This window comes from Equus asinus, chromosome 1, assembly GCF_041296235.1.
Source record: "Equus asinus isolate D_3611 breed Donkey chromosome 1, EquAss-T2T_v2, whole genome shotgun sequence".
Lineage (NCBI taxonomy): Eukaryota > Metazoa > Chordata > Mammalia > Perissodactyla > Equidae > Equus > Equus asinus.
The window spans coordinates 124493968-124514521 of NC_091790.1; the positions used below are offsets into that span (position 1 = coordinate 124493968).

The 20554-nt window shown below is 42.5% G+C and overlaps 1 protein-coding gene and 1 long non-coding RNA gene across 2 annotated transcripts in view; one reads left to right on the forward strand and one right to left on the reverse strand.

The window, feature by feature from the left end:
- The window catches only part of UST (uronyl 2-sulfotransferase), a 348885-nt gene that overhangs the window by 292706 nt on the left and 35625 nt on the right, over positions 1–20554 (forward strand). The gene's annotated exons all lie outside the window — the stretch shown is intronic.
- LOC139045034 (uncharacterized) lies at positions 8262–20093 on the reverse strand. The gene is made up of 4 exons (XR_011502596.1): positions 19502–20093; positions 18358–18604; positions 17827–17934; positions 8262–12830 (listed from the first exon to the last, which is right to left on the reverse strand). It is a non-coding gene; the product is annotated as an uncharacterized lncRNA (long non-coding RNA).

The following is a 20554-nucleotide window of genomic DNA, read 5'->3' on the forward strand; positions in this document are numbered from 1 at the left end:
CAGTATTCTTAAAGTCCGTCTTTATCAGGTAATCTTTCCTGAGTGTGTTGTATAATTACAGCACGGTTGAAATTTTGATTCCGTGCTCAAGAGGTGACTCATCGATGACTTGATGGTCATGATAACCCTCGAGCAATACCACCACTGCATCTATAAAGGTGAGTAAAAAGTGGTACAATGAAACAAACAAGGAAGAGGTCAGGAATGCCATATTGTCCTATCATCAAGGCAGTCCAAACTAGAAAAAGGTTCAGAAAAAGGCTCAGTTCAAATTTTTTTTAATTTACAAAATTGATTGGCACATATAGGGGCTAAATATGGATCAGTGAAGACTTGAATAAGGAGGTTTCATGTGGGGCTTGAGCTACACCTCCAGGGACAGCGGAATTTGTAGAAAATAGCGCAGCAGATCTAAATCACAAAGAAGATCATTCTACCCTTCCAGTAGATCTGCAAGAAAGGTTTTGTACCCTGATGGTCTGAGAGGAAATAAAGCCCTGTGAAGTTAAACAGTGAGTTCGTGGTTGCACAGGAAGGGGCAGGCCCAGGATGCATATGCAAAAAGGCAAGATGGCCAAGGATTTGGGAAGAAATTTTTGTTTTACTCAAAGGGCAATGAGGAGCCCTTGGACATTTCAGAATAGTAAAGACCCATGAGGAAGTGATTTTTCTTTTTCTAAATTAGTTAGCAAGTGAGCTGATTATTCTCCCTTTGCCCTCCTGCCTCCTTGGTTCACTGCCCTTCTCCGCAGGCTCTATCTCTTGAGATGCTGATCAATTGATGAATTGTGAATTCTATCACCCAGGCTCCCTGCCTGCTGCCTCTCAGTGAGATTTGGCCAATGGGTGGCGCACAAGAAATGGGGAACGTCTGAATGGAATTCTGCATCTGACTGTGTAATGGGGGAAGGAATGCAAGGCAAAACTCTGCTAGTGATCCTCATGTGCACCTGGAGAATGGGCTGGGGGTGTTGGCCGTGAGACCAGAGAAGAAGAGTAGAGGCTAGAACGCGAAGATGGCTCCATGACTGATTTCAATCAGGGGAAAACAGTGCCCGGCACAAAGGTGTTCAGTAATATTTGTTGAGTTGAATGGACCAAAAGAAGCTAAGAGAAGATACAGCATTAACTCAAGTATTTCTAGCTTGTGTAGAGATGCAAGTGATATAAATGAGATGATGGAGTGAGAGAGCCGACTTAGTGGGTAGAGGAGTCCCGTTTGAGATGTGTGGATGTGTTGAGTTCAATGTGCTTGCTCACCTCTCCCTCTATTTCATTATGCTCAGAGGCAGGGTTCCCAATGGGCCTTACAGCGATCCCCTCAGTCCTCTGTGTGGCCTTAAGCAGCTGGAAATTTGGGCTCCCAAATTCCCTCCATTCAACACCAGAGTGCTATACAAATCTAAGCATTTTCTAGATGGGCCATGAGATGAAAAAAGGTGGGAAGCCCAGCTTTAATTTATTCTACCCAAAATACACAGTTTTTGATTTGATTTCTTTCTTAAAACAAATCTCATCTTACATACATTATTTTATGTGTATTCAATAGTAATAAAGAAGATTTTTAAAGTCAAAAAACAAACAACAAATCTTTTCTTTCCAGGCCCTGCAATTTCTTTTCTTTCACATTAATCATTATTTGACTTCCAGGTAAGCCTGTAAGAACATCAGAGCACTGATTCACCATCAATAAGGTGACCTGTATAGTTTTTCTAGCAAAGGTGGTGACTTAGAAACCTGCCCATTTTGACTGCTTCAGACCAATTTGGGTGTAAAACATGACAAAACTAATTGACCTAAAAGCAAATCTCTGACCTCAGGCTCATGAGCATCAGCCTCGAACAAACTAGCCATCCATATATCCCAAGAAAAATAGAAATCAGAAATTTATTACCATTCTTATGCAGAAAATCATTAACCTGTATCGCTAGAGTCTCCCTTTGAAAGGTAAATTGTTTCCGTAATTATAAATGTTATTTAATATTGTCCAGGGAAACTCTCAGCAATGTCCAGTCTTGATATTCATCCCAAAAAAGGATTTTATGTGTAAATTGTGGCATTCAAATATATATATACTAAAATTAAAACAGTTTTAAATGAATATTTTAGAATTCATAAATTAAAAATACAAAGGGTGGTGTATTTGACTGGATAGTTTAGGAGTTAGAGGTGAAATGTGATTTCAGCTGAACATACTATGCTGCCCATTTGTGCACTTCCGTATCATGTTTTAAAACACTTTTATACACATTATATCAACACATATGTGTGTAGACAGTTATGTGGATCAAGAAAGAGGCAAATTGCTTTACATGAGGTCACAGAGTGGCTGAACTGACTCTAGAACCATCTGATTCCTTGTCTATTGCTCTTTTGTCTAAATTATGCCTCCATAGCCAACATTTAGGAAATCATTTTTGTTTTTCTTTGTGCATTAGCTATGTTTTTCACCTAAGGACTTCAGGGTTCCCCTGTGAGTCGACGGGAGAGCAGCATGTGAACTCTTGGCCTGAGCTTGATTAAACATGATAGAAACAGCGCTTCTCATTTGGGGTGCTTTTGAAGCTCTAATTCCAGACACAAGCCTGTCATGGGGAGATTCTACTGGAATAAGACCTATACATTACTTGGTTTGGTCTTTACTATATTCTACCTATCACTTTTAGCACAAATTTTAGTTTCAAGGAAATAGAGAGAAAAGCAGCACTGTGGTTGAATGAAGACATAAACTTGGTTGAGTGGAAATCTGAAAATATCCTTTTCCCCATTCCTTGTAAATGGCAAGCAGTATGAATTAGTGTCCAAGTCTTGGGGACAGGGGCACAAGGAAAAGATGTCAGAGACTGGGCTGCCCAGCCTCCCCCACCACTTACTTCCTTTCCCAAAAAGACCCCCCTTCATTTCATCCCTGAGTTTCCAGGCGCTTAATCCCTATGATGGTCGGGTGAGATAGGGAGAGACATGTTTTCGTTGTAACTTGCACTGGGGCTGTTGTTAACAAATCGAGGCCTCCAGCTATTTTCCTGACTCTGGCCAGAGCACTATGAAACCCAGAAGCACTGTGAGGGCAGAGGAAAGTCACAGCTGGCTTCCTCCTCCACACAGAGACTCAGATCCCACACACTGTCTCGGATCTCAGGGACCCACAGACATTGGCGTTTCCTTTATGCCCTATCTTCTTGCCTTCTCTTTTCTTTCTTTTTCAAATAGCATGAATAAAAAAACAGTATTAAAAATTAAAATGATTTTACTTTAGTATCCCAAATATGCCTCCACACTCCAGTGAATTGACAGGATCTATGCTATATTGTGCAGGTGAACATGAAGCAGAGAGGAATCTTAACTGGGGACAAGGAAGGACTTTAAACATAAGCACAATGGGAGAAATCACAAAGAAAAAAATATTCGAATCTCTGAGGTTCCAAAAAAAGAATCACAATTAAAAAGTAAACAACAAGTAGGGGGAAATGGCAGATAATTGCAGCAGAAATGGTAAAAGGAGTAAAATAGATGCAAAGGACGTATTAGTTCTCAGAACTTAACTCTGCAAAAAGCTAACAAACGTGAAAAAATATCCATCCTCATTAATAATCAAAGAAATTTGAATTGAAGCAACGTGACACCACTGTTGATACGTTAGTGACAAACGTATTTAAGTGTGCTAACGCCCAGATGAGCACGATGAAGTACTCTGCTGATGAGAGTAAAATTGGTACATTTCTGAAAAGTAACTTAGTAATTCGTATCAAAACCCACAATCAAGTAAACACTGAGAGTCTAACGAGTTTGAAAGCCCTGCCTGCCGAAAGTGCTGATTTCATAGCCATAGCATCAAATCCAAAATCTAGAATCGTCTAAAGACATCGGGCATGTAAGATCAAATGACTCAAAGTCTCGGTCTAAGACACTGTGATAACAATACCTCTCAACCTCCAAGAAATGTCAACAGAGCTTTTACTTGAATTAGAGCGTGTAGGTTACGGTATGTTGATTTTATAAGAATTTTTTTGGTCTCATTACCTTATAGTCATGTCTGGATGTAAACTCAAATCTCTTTCCCTCTGGCTGTGTCTCTGTAACCAGCCTCCAGAGGTGGCATTGGCTCCATCATGGCCTGCTTACCACATTACCCTGGGAAGGCTGTTTCTAAACTCAATCGAAACACACATTCGCCAGTAGCAAATCTAATTTTCCACACTTCCAGTAGGGTTACTGATAGGACTGGGTTTGAAGTTAGAGCTTTTCACATGGCTGAGATCTATTTTGATTAAGAGGGTGGTTCTAAAATTTCCCTATGTCAAATATTGCTAGGATAATTAAGCCATGTCCCAGTATTTCTAACTACTTTTCATTATAGTTAAACTTTTGTTGAAATGAAATTGGCAATGGAGAGCACAAACGCACATGTAGACTGATTGTTTTTTTTTTAAAGATCGGCACCTGAGCTAACATCTGTTGCCAATCTTTTCTTTGTTTTTATTCCCCCCAGTACATAGTTGTATATTCTAGTTGTAGGTCCCTCTGGATGTGCCATGTGGGGCGCCACCTCAGTGTGGCTTGGTGAGCGGTGCTAGGTCCACACCCAGGATCCAAACCAGCGAAACCCTGGGCCACTGAAGCAGAGTGTGGGAACTTAACCACTCAGCCACGGGGCTGGCCCCTAGTGCTACTTCTTTGCAGTATGTACCAATTTGCTAAAATTCCTTCTTTAGCAGAGCTCAGATATCTTCAGGTTGCCAGATTAATGCAGAAATTATTTTCTAGCTCATTGACTTAGAATATACATTTATCTTTCATTCACTTTTGTCATCCTGAGCATCACATTCATAAATGAGAGCAGAGACTTGTAATTTTTATGGTCATAACCAGGGTTTGAATAATCCCATTATTGTCAGTTTCTACATCGAGCCAAGAAGACAAGTTCTGCCTCCTAAGTGAACAGAATGATCTACGAATCTGAACCAATAATCCTGATTTGTCTCTGCTTTTTGTCCTCCCTCTGTCCCACACAGAGCCAGACGCCCAAAGCCGGCTGCTTTCTGTGTCAAGAAATATTGTTGATTTCATTTGTTTTACAACCTGGGTCAAATTTTATTCTTGAATATTTATAAATATACTTTTGTTAATTGTGTGGACTTGTTGGTTTCAGGTGCCAGAAATCCAACTCTAACTAGTTCAGACAAAAAGGAAATTTGTTGGAACAATGAGAGGTATAAAAGCAAAGGAAGGATTGAAAAACTGAAATGAGAGATGGACTAGGGTGCAGCTGGGCTCAAGGGCAGCTGGAACCAGGAGCTATCTGGTGTCTCTCTCCCTCTTTTTCTCTCTCTCTCATCACAGACCAGCAGGAAATGTGTCCCCTCCCCCTTCAAAGCTGGGCTCAAGGGCAGCTGGAACCAGGAGCTATCTGGTGTCTCTCTCCCTCTTTTTCTCTCTCTCTCATCACAGACCAGCAGGAAATGTGTCCCCTCCCCCTTCAAAGCTCCCAGCCCTCACTCTCAGCTTCTGTCACTGCAGAGGAACTGGCTCCTTGCTAGTTACAGGTCAGAAAAATCTTGGGGAAAGAGACTGATTGGTTTAGCTGAATTGGGTGCCCACCCCTGAACCAATCAGAAGGCCAGGAGGAAGGTTCCCGTGGTGTGGATCACATGATCCTAAAGACTGGCAAATATTGTGAATGGAGCAGCCACTCAAAGGAGTGTCCACTGCAGTCTTTTTCCATTTGTTTTGGAAAGCTCAGCCCAGTATTTCTGACATTGGTCACAAGAAACAGCTACTTTTGTGAAAATAAACTAGTGAAAATATCATTTTTAAATTGAGAAAATGTAACAAAATTCGGAGAAGAAAATTAAAATCAATCGCAATCTCATCACCCAAATATAAGCCCTATTTACATTTGAGTGTATATCCTTCCAGTCTTTTCTATGTACATATATTCTTTGCTATATGTTGTATATCAATGAGATCATGTTAAACGTACAATTCTATGTTCTACTGTTCACGTAAATGTAAAAAGAATACTCTTAATTAATAACATTTTATACTTATGAATCCCTTTAGATCAGAGGATCTATGACACATTAGAAGATCCAGGAACTTCTTGAATTTATATGCATGCCTTATAGGTACAAGTGTATTTATGTATATTTCTCTTGGGAAGGGATCCATATTTTCACGAGATTCTCAAAGTCGTCTGTGACCTTTCAAGGTTAAGAGCTATGACCATTCAAGTTTTCAAAGCACTTCCACGTAAATTACAACAGACTCATGGTTGCTGCATATTTAATATTTTACTTTCAACTAGTCTTAAGTGACATAAAGGTTCATGACATGTGGCAAATTGTAACTTGCGAATGCATGAATTTGAATCACAAATGTTCAAGCCAGACCCTTCCTTTGTGGGTGAGTCTAGCTGATGCCCAGCATCTCGGCTCAGCAAGGCTCCTTCATCCTCGTGTAATGGCTAACTCTTGTGAATGGTTACACAGCTTGTGTGGATGCACTGCAGGGGGTCACCAGGTGAAGGATGCTGGCAGGGGAGCAGTGTGCTATGGAGAAAAGATTATGAGAGAGAATAGGATCTGAGGAGCCGGCGTTTTTTTGGATATCGATGGTGAATTACAGAGACATGGATAGAACTGCCTGAAATAGTTTAGCCTAGCGCTGTTTCACTGCCTGAATTACTGCGGTTCCTAGACTGACAGAATTTGGAGCAGTGGCTTCCAGGATCATTCAGATAATTCAAAACCAAAAGTGGATTTTTCAGGCAAATTTTCAAGTTCACCTATACACTAAATAGCCAACTATGATTCAAGCCTTCCCTCTGTGGTGAATGGTATACAACATCAGTGGACTTCACCCTTGAGAGCCCTCTTTGATTCCGCTCTGGCTAAACTTGTTTGATGGTGGCCGACTTCCCACCTGTGCAGCCTAGGTCTCTCTGCCTCATAGAAGTCATGTTCTCAGTTCCTAGGCACACACTTTTATCCTAATCTTTGATTTCCAACTCAGTTGTGGTATTCTACTGGGACCCCTTTTCACTCTCAACAAGAACTACGGATGCAGTTTAACTGCCTTGGGTCTGCCATTTTGTGTCGGCCCAGGGGAGCCCAGGCCGAGTGTGAACACACCCAAGCTGCCACTTTAATGGCTCATTCTGAGGTAAAGCCAGCACCTCTCCACCTGCTTTGTGTCACTGCATCTGTTTAAAAGGCCTCCCTTCGATGCCTCCATGCTTTCAAATCCATTCTCTGATTTGACATATTGTGAGATGTCCATCACAGTTATTTCCCTCAGAAATGGGAAGATCTGTGTCTAAATTATAAAGTTCTTTTATGCTTTTCAGGATTAAACACACACTCTGTTTCTTATTGTTTGATTCCCATTCAGCACATGTGAAGCAGAATTTAGAGCTTACCTTGGTGAGTGAAAAATGTATTGATCAAATAAGTTCTTTGCCACACAGAAAGCAACTAGACTAACAATGGAGAAAATACAGCGGAGACAGCTGGGAACACAGGGCCCATGTTATATTCTAACAGCTCCTCATAACTCCATCCTGATTTTGAGACAGTGCCCCCTGAGCCTCAGTTTCTCATTTTTTGAAAGGTACAATTTAACCATCTCCTCATTGGGATGATAAGAGTAATTCTGAAATCCTGTTGATAAAGTGCTTTGAGTTTTTCCAAAGAAAATGACTTAATAGCAAATAAGAGTATGTTGCCAAAATAGCTGTCAGTTCCATTAAGAATATATAACGAATAAATTTGCCCTTCCCCTAGTGCTGAGTTAAAGAATTATTCTATGCAGTCATCTGGGTTTTAGCAAGCCCAATCCACTTGAATAGTTGCCAGTAATTAACAAAAAATGCAAAGCCCTCAAATGTCACTTCATTTCTTTTCTATAAATTTAATTGCCTATTTTGTGTCAAACTCCCTATTTGCTGTCTTCTCTTCTTTATCCACTAATCTGATATTGCCAGACCTAATATTGATATGTCACAAAATTGCCTTCTGTGTAATGACAACCCTCAGGGACTATGAGTATGTCATAAAAAGTAAGTCACATTTTCACATGACAAATGGACATGAAGTGCAACCCAACATCTCCAGGCAAAAGTGGACACATAAATGTTGCCACTGGGTCTGGGTCCCTGATCCCTTGGCGTATTACACTTCAATGGTTTTTTCTTTTGGTCTACCACTCAAATTACTTGTGCAATCTTGATTGTGTAATAGCAAGAAAATATAACTTACTTGGGTACGTTGTTACAGATGGAAATATTCATCCATTCGTTTATTTAACATAGACCCATGAAGACCCTACTATGTGCCAAGCACTATAGTAAAACTGAAGACTCGGCAGTGACCAAGATCAAGTCTCTTATCTCAAGAAGCTAACATTCTAGAGGAAAAAGATAATCACTTTCCATTTTCCTTCCTGGATTCCATTTCTTTCCAAGTAAATAAGCACGATAATTTGATAAGGATAAACACTATAAAGAAAATAAAACAAGACGATGTGACAAGAGATCACTGGATTGGAGTAAGTTTCAGTTAGTTGGCTAATACATTTGTCTGAACAAGTCTTACAATTTCAGAATAAATTTCAATTAAACTATTCCAGAAACCAGAAAGAGGGCTATCTTTTTAAGCCGTTTTTGTTTAGAATTTTAATCACTAATTTCTAACAGCTTAAAAGCAACTTAAGTTGCTTTTCATAATTTAACTGGAGGAAGAGATTCCCATTCTCTTCTTGCTTCTGGAGATTGAAGAAAATAATCTAGGAATTTAATTAGATCGATACTAAGAATCGGAGCAGATACTAAAAGATGGGTGGCCACTTTGTGACTCAGCAGCCAGGAGAACGAAGTTCCAAATACCCCGTAAACCCAAATCATGGGGAAGAAACACCTAGATAATGCAAAACATGGAGCGCCGGGCGACTTCCTTACAGGTCTCATTTATCCTGTTCTGGGAATCCATCTATTTCCAAGTATGAAATGGATGCAAGGAATGAAAAACAAAATATACAGCAAAGCAAGTTTGATCACAATTGATGCTTGAACTCATCAAGATAAATGGTGGGTTCCAGACGTCCTTCATCAGCACTTTCGTGGCAAAAATATATCAAAATAGTGTTCCTCTCAAGAGAAAAAGAAAAATCAAAGAGCAAGAGATATTGTTGGTCTGAATTTGGAAACCAAAAATCCTAAATTCTTAAACTCTTAAGCAATTTCTTTTTAGCTTTTGGGGAAATCTAGTCTCAGTTAGGTGATGCTTATAATTCGCAAGAATAATTTAATTTGTTTGGATGAAAACTGGGTTCATTAGTTATGAGAAGCAAGAAATGAGCAATACATACACGCACTTGGGAACACACATAACACACTCGATTGCCATTTGCATTTTGGCTTATTTTACTATATTAAAACCAGGGACCTATATAGTTTTAAGGCATTGTCTCTGAGCTTCTGCTCTGACACTGTTTCCTCTGTCACATCTGCCACCAAGTTTCCTACCATGGTCAGAGAGCCACAGTTTAAAGTCACCAAATATAAAACTTACAACCCATAAGCAAAGCCAGACAATTCCAGAGGGCCGACTAAACCAGCGTTCGCCTGAGTGCCTGGCTCATTCCCCATTGCCCAGGGCTCAGCCTTCAGCTAAGTGGAAACCTTCTGGAAGCCCAACCTGACCGTCGCCACGGCTGGGTTAGTCCTCCTCGGTGCTCCTCCCTGATGTAGCACTCGCAACACTCGACGTTGTAAATGCCCATGTAACCACTACCTTGTCCTCTAGACCACACCTCAGCGAGGGCAGGGACCTTGCAGTCTTGTTCACTGCTGGGTCTGCAGCAAACACAGCACTCAGAATGAATGAGTGAATGAATAGATGAGTGAATGAGGTCAACTACTCCTTTTTCACTGAGCAAAGGGAAGTGCGGAAGATGCAGTGAGAAAGGAAGGCAAAACAAACAGGAGAGATGGAGAGAGAAAGAAAGTGACATAACTTGCCACCTCTTGGAAACCACAGCTGGTGGGCTGACAGGACTGGAATTCCCCTGGTCAGCTTCTAAGGGGATGCTTCACGGGTATTTTATTTAAACATTTACACATTTAATATTAAAAATATAGAAAGAAAAAATTTGAAGAGGGGAAATCATTCAATATGGGAATTTTACTCTCGAAGAACCAAGCAGGTAGGTCCAATAAATCAGATTTTGCTTCTGCTCCACCGTGTGTAGAATGATTTACTATATCCATACGGGAAATTGAAGGACTTGGAGCTGAGAGACAGTCCAGAGGCCTGAAGCTGGGATGGTACAGACAGAGCTGTGTTTGGAGAAGTGGCTCTGAGGCTGAGGGAGTGGACACCTCACAGCTGCCGGAGTCCACAGGTGACCGCGTTCAAAAGAGAGGAGTCACCAGCAGCTCTGTCCCACGGCAGACTGACACAATGGAATGTAAAGTCGGCAGGGGGAGGTTGCTGATCAAGCTGCAAATGTGCTCTGTCTGTCCTAACTTGCAGTATTTCATTCAAGTGTAAGGGGGCTGTCATATTTCATACGGCCTAACACAATTTCATACAGTTCGTAAAAATCGTTAGAATACTTGCAGTTGAAAAAAATATGTTCAGGCTTCACCATAGAAAGAAAATAACTATGCATAAAACAGAATAAAGGGGTTTGGGAAGAATATTAACTGATTAGCACATTCTGTCGATTCAAGAAACCAGAAACCAGGCATATGGAGAACCCAGAGGGGAAAGTGGAGATCTTAAAGGAGTGAGAGACTTCAGCGTGGAGAAGAGATGACCTTTTACTAAGACGTCCCTAGTAATCCTACTTAAAGCTTATCATCAGACTTGGACCAAATGTGCCATGTCATTGAGTCCTAAATCAAATCTAGGCTGTGGATGGCCCTGGATTCCAGAGCTGTGTGGTTCTCAAACTATGCTGAGTTATTGTGTATAAAGCTGAAGTCCCAGGCCTTTTGAGTTTAAGGACCGAGAAAAAAAATTTAGTGGAAAAGTGGAACCAAAATAGGATTGTCAGGGTTTTTTTTTCTTGGTTAAATAAAAATAAGAAGAATGAGGAGGAGGAGAAAGAGAAGAAAAGGAGGAAGAAGAGGGGGAGGAAGGAAGGGGAGGAGAAGCAAGAGAGAACCATCTATCCTCACCAAGATTTTGAGAAAAGAATGGCCAGTTTAACACCAAAAAACTAAGAGCATCATCTCCAAATTAAAAAGATATAGAGTGTTTTTAAGGAAAAAGTCGCTCATTTTGGTTTTCTCAGAGGCAGGCTTTGGGGAACTAGTGGGTGGAATAGTCTAGAATATGAGCTTTGCAGCAACACAGGTTCAAATACCGACTCTTCCACTGGCTCATGACTACTAACACTTCCGCCGGCCAGGGCAGGGGCTCCAAGTCCCTGAGGCGTGGCTGGCCCTTCTGCGAAGCAGGGACTCTCACTTCAGAGCAATGGTGAGAAGGAAAGGAATCCAGCACATTAAGCCTAATAAATGGAAGCTGCCGTCATTCTTGGGTGTATCATTTTGGCCGTCCTTTATCCCCAAGACTAGGGTGAGTGTATGTAAGTGTAGGGGTTGGGGTCAAGGGTGGAGAGGAAAGGTCGCTCTCAGTCCTCCCACTCCCAACCTCAAGCTGCTCCTCTTTGGGACCACAAACCCCCCTGACCTAGGTTTTGTGGGAGCTCGTTCTCTTCGTCCCTGTTAGGGAGATTCATTTAAACTTGGTCTCACCTGACTAAGGAGGATGCCTGAAGGGACGTTTAAGTGGGAGGCACCTCTGGGTCCTGCCCATCCTGGAATTCTCCTGGACCAGTGCTGGAAGGCCCCTACAGCTGCTAGGAAACCCATCATCCTGATTTAGAATGGAACTGATTTGTTTGTCGACCCTCAAGACAGATGGAGCAATTGTTGCCAAAAAATAGAGGATTTGGCCATGACTGGTTCTTATTTTCTGTAGAGCTTTTTTAGTTAGAAGATTTATGTCGGGGTGTAACATGTGGCTGTAAAATGTAAAGAGAGTTAAGTATGATCCCCCTTCTCCCCACCTCCCTCCTGCCAATGAGTGACATGCGGATTTTAAAGGAAAAAGCTAAAGCTCTGGATTTGAGAGTCAGATGTTCGGTTAAGGACGAAATGATTTAACCTTCTCACCGGGATATTCTGAAATGCTGTTCTCAGTGTTGATTGGCTCAGACTTTGAGTTGAATTCTGTAGCAACCTCATTTGAGAGGAAAATCCTGCGCTAGGAACAACGGCTCTGCCCAGGATAACCTTCGGGAAAGCTCCCCAGACTGGCTGCCAGCAGAGCTGTGCTCTAAACTACGGCTTTATTGTTCATCTCTTTGTGCCTCAGTTTCCCCATAGGAATGTAAAACTAATACCAGCCCTTTCTCTCTGACAAGTCTTTGGTAAAGATCAAAGAAAACTAAAGATTTGAAAAGGTTCCTAGCAGTAGTACAATACGCTACAATGGGGATTATAGTAATATTAATGGGATGTCAGCTTGATTCTTTCTCTAAAGGCCTAAAGCTTAAAATTCAAACACACTAAATAAAAGAAATGTTTGTCTAGGACTTCGGGACCTCACGGAAAACTTGGCTTTCAGCCATGGTGTAACCAGATGCTTTCAAGAGTCCCCTGTCCCTTGAAATGCCAGGCAACGTGGGCTCCAGCACCACCATCGATTCCAGTTCTATAGCCCGTGGAACTTCAAGACTCGCTGGTGGATTCTTGTGTTTTCTGGAGAGCCTTGTCTTCTCCCGGCCTCTTCTCCCTGGGTTCCTGCTTCTTTGTGTTGAAGCTGTGGGGGAGGCGGGAGGGGCAGGGGTGGGAACAAAGGCAGGTTTACAACATATAACACCGAAGCCTTCAAAGGAATGGCTGGCCCTGCACCTGCACCTTTTCCTCCTGCCTTCCTTCTCACCCTCCTCATTCATCTCCCCCCTTCCCTTTGGGAGCACACCCCACAAATTCCTCCCTTGTCTCCTAAGGAGCGACTTGCCCTTCCTGATCTCCTGGTGCTGGCTGACATGCAAAGGGTCTCACCCCATCCAGCAGGTTCATCAGGCATTTTTTCAAACAAGGCCTGATGCCGCCTTAAAAGGAGTTCAGATGCCAACTGTTAAGATAATAGCACCTGGAGAAAATAGCACTGTCGCTAATGGCCGGGAGAACAAACTAGTTTTCAAATTGTGGTTCCCCGCCAGCAGCACCAGCATCACCATCACCTGGCAACTTGTTAGAAATACAAATTTGGGGGCTGCAGACCCACTAAACCAGAAACTCGGAGGGTGCAGCCCAGCGATCTGTGTTTTAACAAGTCTCCAGGAGATCCCGATGCTGGCTGATGTGTGAGTATCTCTGAATGCGCTAAGGATGAGTGGCGCGTCTATCTTGCTTCCCAGTTATACGGCATCCGGCGTAGCGCCGGATGTATAGCAAAGATTCAATGTGTGCATGTTAAATAAATGAATAGACAGCCCTCTGATGCCATGTAAAGAAGAAGAAACAATATAAAACACGATTTCTGCTCTCGTGACTTGAAACAAGTGACATTAAGAAAGCAATGCGCGAACTTGAAGTTGTAGAACAACAAGTCAGCTTACAGATGTTTAGCCTGTGTTTTTAATGATGCAGATGCAAAAAGTAAGACTGAGCAACTTGACCAAGATGTGAGGAAGCAGAACTGGCCCAGGACCCAGCTCTGCAGGTATCCTGGCCTCCGAGTGTCCTGGGATTTCCCAGCTCCACACCCTCTCTGTGGTGGAGGATGATTAATGGCTGGATTTAGTGGTTCAGACCTAGAATCTGTAGGGGCTCAAAGGGAGAACTCGGTGTGGGCTGGAGGAGCTGGAGGAGGTCGTGCCGCTGATGGGGAACTCATGCTGGGCTTCTCTGCAGAACAAGAAAGATCTGGATGAGCAGAGATTTATGGGATTTTTTTTTCCGGTTCTGGTAACATTCCAGAGCATGGAGAGAAAACACGTAGCAAGCTTGTATTTAGTGGACATAAATTGTGTTTGCCCAAAGAAGTCAGCCGGATGCAAAGAGCCAAGCACAGGCGCAGGCCAGGCCCCCAGGCTGAGCATGAAATTGCCCTTTTAGGGCAGCTGGGGCCTAAAATGTGCCTGTCCCCTCCAGCCCTGACACGCCCTTCTAGGGCAGCGAGGATGATGTTGGCCTCTCTCTTCCTCTTGCTCTTGGCTTTCTCATTTTTGCCTCCTTGAACATGTCTGCCCCTCTGCTCTCGTTCATCCTTTCATGGTAAATTCAGCAGCAACAACAAAGTCTGATGATTTCTTTGAATTAGAGGTTCCCCCACCCACACGTCTGTGTCACTGCCAGCAAAAGGTCCTCTAAATAGTCATAACCCTGGGGAATTTGTGGTGTGGATGAAGGAGAGTGGGAGGTATGAAAAAGCCAAGTGAAACCTTGACAATTTCCCTTCAAAGAAAGTAGGCTGGAGCCCAGAGGAGGTACAAAGACAATGCCAAATTCACTAATTTTGAGAAGAATGGCTAACCGCCAACCTACAGCATATTGGAAGCATTAGCACCTGTAGGCGACATTTATCATCAAACCTCCAGCAGCAAAATCTGACACACCACATGAATGAATGAATGAATGAATGCATGAAAAGAGGGAATGTAAGTGCCTGTAGAGCTTCTCTAGAACTTGAAGTATGAAACACCCATGCATGAGTTAAAAGTTGTCTCTCAACAGTATTATAGTTTGATAAGTTCCAGGGAGCCCAGTTAATTGTCAATAAGTGGCTTTATTAGAATTTTTATTAAACTAAAGATAAATACAGGATGTCTAGCTACTGAGGTGATAAATTATTCTGCCAAAGAAAAGGCCAACTGAAATTAGAACTAACTACAAATCATCTAGAATTTCAGGTGATCTTATTTATTAAAAACATCAGCTGCTTCATCACAGATTGATGTCTAGAGGAAAACGGTGGGTGGAATGTAGAAGTGGTAAATGAAACATAAAATCAATAATCCAATCGCAGACCTTCTACACAGGCTAAAAAAACTGTCCGCGTTATACCACAGATCAAGCCCAGGCAATTATATTCATCACATGGCAAATAAATACCTGTGTACTCCAACTCCAATAAATACCGTACGACTGTCTACTGGAGAAAGAAGGCTCCTTCTGATGATCAGTGAGCATTTATGACTGGAAATCTAGACATCCTGAATAGTTAGGCAGCAATGTACTTAAAGTTGGAAAAGCCTATTTTTTTCATCTAATTTTTTTAAGGTCAGGTCACTCGTACTTTTTTTCCCCTTTCTTTCTTTCTTTTTGTTTTCCTGAGGAAGATTAGCCCTGAGCTAACATCTGCTGCCAATCCTCCTCTTTTTGCTGAGGAAGACTGGCCCTGAGCTAACATCCGTGCCCATCTTCCTCTGCTTTATATGTGGGATGCCTGCCACAGCATGGTTTGCCAAGCAGTGTGTAGTTCCACACCTGGGATCCAAACCAGCGAACCCTAGGCCGCCGAAGCAGAACGTGTGAACTTAACTGCTGCACCATCAGACTGGCCCCACTCATATACTTTTTGAGCAACTCCTAGTAAAGGGTCAACATCCCAGTAATGTAACTGCCATGGGGTTGGTATGCAGACTGGGGACCCTGATTTAAGCAATCTGACAAGCTACCCAGAGCTCAGGATGCCTAATTCTCAGTCTGACAAATGGCCTGAAGTTATGTTTTTCCCCTCTTTGAGTAACAGCTGCATCAGTTACTCAATGGTCAAGCACTTTATATACATGTGTATTTATATGTATATATATGTGTATAATGTACATATACACATATTTCTATGTGTATATATATTTCTATGTATATATACACACATATATGCAAATATACATAATTCTTTTTTCAGGGAAAGATTTATCCTGGGCTAACATCTGTTGCCAACCTTCCTCTTTTTTTCCCCCTCCCTAAAGCCCCAGTGCATGGTTGCATAACCTAGTTGTCAGTCCTTCTAATTCTTCTACGTGAGCCACTGCCACAGCACGGCAACTGACAGACAGACAGGCAGTGTGGTTCGGTGCCAGGGAAGCAAACCGAGGCCACCAAGGCGCTAAGAGCACCGGACTTTAACCACCAGGCCATCAGGGCTGGCTCTGTAATTTTTAAATAACCTATTAGGTAGCCATCCTCAAGCAAAACTCGAAGTGTTTCCTTGGGCTTCATCTATCAATACTCGTTGCTAAGCGATTTTAAACGAAGTTGAACATTAACTCTGCAGATACCAGGTTGGACCCATCCGCATGGGTGGAGGAAGAATTGAGGTCCAGGGAGTCACATAAGTACACACGTTACCAATCACAGCCACCATGTAAGGAGAACAGGCTGCACAGGAAGGCTGCTGTGACTTAGCTTGAGATCACACTTCAATGGAAATTATTTGGATTTTAAACCAACATAGGAAAAAAGAGTTTGTTCTGATTTATTGGGTCAGCTTGGAGCAAGTGTCAACAACCATGTGTTTGGAAATGCTTCGTGGGGTGATAAAGGTTTCCTGTTTTTCCCAAGCAGGCCTGGTGTAGTTAACGATGGTGGGTGCCAGCTCTCTTTTGATGTCTACACATACAGCATCAAGATCAGACTGGCTGGTGCCCTGAGTTGAGACACTGGTTTCAATGTTGGGGGTGCTTAATGCATGCTGGTGTAGGTCTGTGTGGTTTCCCTCCATGCTTAAGGCAGTTGTGTCCTAGTCTCATCCCCCTGCACATCACATCTGCCCGCACCTTCAGGAAGGGAACAATTCGTCATGCGTTCAACTCTCAGTTAAGCATAAGGTGACGACCAGGCTTAAGGAACCTCCAGGGACACTGCTTCTCCTATCCTTATCTCCACCACCATTTCAACCCTCATCAGCGTTCCACCAAAGGGTGGCATGGAAAACAAGAGAAGAGACATCCAAGCCAGACTCTCAGTTATTAGAGAAGCACTAATCATTTAGATCTTAGGAACTAAGCACATTAAAATGAAAGTTCAGGGGCTGGCCCAGTGGTATAGTGGTTAAGTTCATGCACTCTGCTTCGGCGGCCCAGGGTTCACAGGTTCAGATGCCAGGCATGGACCTATGCTCTGCTTATCAAGCCACGCTATGGCAGGAGTCCCACATATAAAGTAGAGGAAGATGGGCACAGATGTTAGCTCGGGGCCAATCTTCCTCAACCAAAAAAAAAGAAAGTTCAAAGGAGATTCTTGGGATTGCGGACCACTGTATGCTCAGCTATGTGCTGTTTAACCAAGGATCTCAATTACCCAGATGTCTTTGTCCATCTTCAGTGTGAAGAGCTCAGGGATTACAAATAATAAACTCCCATTGATCCCAAATGATTGAGGAAAGAAGCATTCTAGCTCATTGTCTATTTGTGTAAATAGATATCTACTCAGCTCTATTGATATTGCTCTCATGATCTGTCTTCACATCTGACTTCCCCAACTATCCTATTGCTCTCCCCGGTTGGTACTCAGTGCCTGACATTAGGAGATATTCAACAAATGTGCATTAAATGAATAAATTAAATTTTTTCACATTCTACAGAAACATAATTCATATTAAAAGTTTTTGAAATATTACTTTATCTTTGCTTATTCAAGTTACTTCAAGATACTAAACTTTCTGCATATAGTTAATCATGCATTGAAAAGTGCCTGGTCTACGTCAGTTATTTATGTTAGATGCTGGGAAGTTTTTAAAAAGCAGTAAGACTCTTAAGAGCTCCAAGTCTAGACATAACTAGCATTTTCCAATATTTGCAACGTACCTATCTAGTTGAGTCCTCACAGCAGGTCCGAGGGGAAGACATCATCTTCATTTTACACACGTGCGTACCCAGGCTCAAGAGGTGAGGTAAATTACTGAACTAGAGTCACTTAGAAAGAAACAGAGTTGGGATTCAAATACACGTCTTCTGATTCTAAATCCCACACACCAAAATTCCTTCTAATTTAATGACCGAAAGTACTGAAGACACCAGTATTGGAATGAGGGACTTGAATAAAATCAGTTCTCATCTCAAAGCATGTTGTGGAAGCCACTTTCTAACCATCAGCCCCATAGATGAACACATCTACCCACTGTTTCTCTCCCCTCCTCCACTCTGCTCTCCTTTCCCATCCCCCTCCCCATCTGCACACTTCTCTTGCACACATCAGTAGACCACAGAGGGGAAACTTTTTATCTCACCAGAATGATCATTTAGATTCCTGAGAAATGTGAAAGCAACACGGAAACACACTCATTTAAAGTGTTATCACAGAATTTGTAATGATTGTTTTAAAATAGTATTGATTACCTGAAAGTGCACTTGAGGAAGTGACTTGGTAAGATTTTATAAGACTGAGTTGAGTTAGGGGCAATTTTCCTGATGTTGGTCCCCATTTGTGAACCAGGTTCAAAGGTTGCGGGCGAGGGTGAAGTTGGGCTCGGGTCTGGGGTCTCTGGGGCACTCCCCTGGGAGGACACCTTCTTGAGTTTCTCCTTCCATGGAGGAATACTCCTCGGAGTGTGAGTCGAACTTCCCTGACCACATCTGCCTGGCCCTGAAAGATTTGGTGCAGTGTTACTTGAAAGGAAATGTTTATTATTATTATTATTCTCAGATTGGTCCCCAAGGAAGAGAAATAATGGTTCCTCAGCCAAATGTTTATTCAATCGAGAGTAAGAAAATTCAAGCCTCGTTGGAGAGAAATCTTGTTCTTGCCAAGGGGATGGGCAGTGGCTCCAAAAAGTAAGATGTTGCACTGCTTACATCACAGATTAAAGTATAATCCTTTCCTTTAACTAACTTCCCAAACTCCACTGTAATTTTACCTAATCTATCGAGTGGGTCCTGTTCTACATTTTACACATCTGGCGGGAAATTTGTGTTTAAGTGGCCCTCAACAAACCTCTATCCCTCAGCAACCATGATGCTTAGAGAAGAGATAGGAACATGAAAAGGATTATCTCTAGTTCTATTTGACTAAAATGTCATTGGAAGGTCAGTACAACCCAGGCCCAGGTGGTTTCCCATGTGAGACGCAGAAATCCATTCTAGGTGGGGAAACAGCATATATAAGAAAATTAAAAGATCCTATGGTCTCAGCTCCCAAAGAACTAAGAATCCAGTTGGGAAAGCAAGATCTAAAGAGAAGAAAAATCAAATAGCAATATAAGGGTCAAATGACAAAAAATGACCCAGAGCAACTGCCATACATTCAGGAAAGGGAGAAAAGACCATGACATCCTACAAAAAAATTATGGCAATATTAGTGGTTTTAATAGTAGCCACATAGTTCACCCTTGTTTAAAAAGAGTAGAGATTTTTGCTAAGGGGCCACAAGGACGACATGCGTTGTTGACAGGTGTTGAGACCTGGCTCCAGGCTCAGTCCCCTGAGCTGAGCCCCCTGCTGCGGATAAGGGGACTCTCTATGCTGCTTTACTGCTGCCACTCACCGTGGAAATTAAATTCATTGCCTGATCCTCCTTCATTCCAAGCCACTGTCCCAAGAAGACAAAAAAATGTTTTTTCATTTTAGCCAATTTCTTCTTCTCTCGATGTCCTGAAAAAAAAGAAGCAAAAGTTTGTCATGTGTCCTGTTTCAGCGACAGAAGGTAAAATAGGCAGTTTCCACATGTTGTTCTGTTGTCAGCGCGCCATATGGTTCCTGTGAAGGTGGGCCCTGCTCCAGGGCTGGCGGCGGGAGGGGAAGCCGTGTGACCTCCTTACAGCTATGATGGTCGCAGCTCAAGGAGCCGCTCCCATGGCTATTGCTCAGGCCTCAATATTGCATGTTCCTGGCCTGCTCTGCTCTCTCAGGCTATCCCCTGAGTCTCCTGTCATTTGGAGGAGAGGAATGTGTTTACTTTCAAGACTGGGATTCGGAGCCCAAAACATGATTGGCTGCCCTCTATAAAGGAGAAATTTGGGCCAAACAGGGCCTATCCAGAGAGAAATGCGTGACTTTTAATAACTAAAAACCGTGTACAGTGGGTCGTGAATGATAACATCGTAGGGTGTTTTCAAATAACTTTAAGACCTTTCGCTGTTGGAAGGCTGAATACCTTGGCTATTTATTAGATCCAATTGCAAGTAGAAACTACTCTTGAAAAAAAATGCAGCTGTCTATAGTCCAAAACCATGGAAACCAGCTCTCTCTGCAAACAATGAGCCTGCTTCCAGCCAAGGCAGCGAGAGATTCTCATTTCTCATGATTTTCTTCCAAATCCCAAACAGCAAATGCCTTTAAAATGCACAAAAGAGCAAGAAGCCTACTGAATTGGCAATTATTCCTGTTCCTTTTTAGTAAAGGAGGGGAAGGCATAAAAAGATCTGTGTTTTGCTGCTTTGGGGCTTCCAAAGACAAGATGGCCTTAGGACAAGTTAACTCTCAGAGGAGAGAGCTGCTTGGAGCTACAGAGAGAGAGTGTTTTTGCGTTTTCGTGGCCAAGGTATGTTTTCTTTTTTGCTGAAGGCCTTCTTGCAGGGGGAAACCGAAATGTCCTAGT